Below are 822 nucleotides of genomic sequence, written 5' to 3'. Positions count from 1 at the left end.
AAAATTCACCATTTATAGACGTTTTTAGCTATTTTTATGCCCCCAGAGCCCCCTAGCCTCAGACTGCATCCAGTCTCAAACCCTCAACTGTCTACAGACAACTCTGGTATATGCTACCAATTAAAGGATAGTTCCGGCGTAAAATGAAAGTTTCACCATCGCTTTCCCATGCCACATAATGTATCTAATGATGAGCCATTCCGGGCAATGCCGCGCCGTTATGGAGTTAGCTAATTTTAAGCTTTTTGGCGAAAAACGCAGCCAATGCATCACGGCGGGGCCAAAATAGTCCTATTATTTTCTGATTTTTCCCCGCTATAAACAACTTCAAAAACGCTACACACTTCATCACAAAGGTCTCGTCAATCAAACCGAGGCACAGAGAATGTCATCGAACCACACAATCTTTCACTGGCCAGTGTTTTCAGAGGTGTCTCACTGTTGCAACTCTCTGACCCGGATGCAGGCTACTCAATCAGGTGGCTAGGTAGGCTAAACATGGTCCGCGGTTCGCACCGGCTACGACCGTAAAATGAAAAGCTGGAACCCCGACCGTTTTCACCGACTGCCACTGTCTAAACCAGCCATATTACGGGAATGCTTAATAGCATTAGAAGTGGACGAAACTGACATAAAAACCCGGAGGGATCGCTACTACCGTGTGTGGAGGGAGCATTTCGAGGATGATGGATGATGGCTACAAGAAGAGTAAGGGAGATGGAACACCTAAACGAAACCGTCTAAAGAGGAATGCTGTGTCAAAAAGGCGCATGGCTGGAGGTATGTTTGAAGAGAGAGAGACATGTGTAAATGTGTCTGGCT

Source organism: Engraulis encrasicolus, chromosome 20 (genome assembly GCF_034702125.1).
Source record: "Engraulis encrasicolus isolate BLACKSEA-1 chromosome 20, IST_EnEncr_1.0, whole genome shotgun sequence".
NCBI classification, from domain to species: domain Eukaryota; kingdom Metazoa; phylum Chordata; class Actinopteri; order Clupeiformes; family Engraulidae; genus Engraulis; species Engraulis encrasicolus.
Note: the sequence above shows the minus strand (reverse complement) of the source record.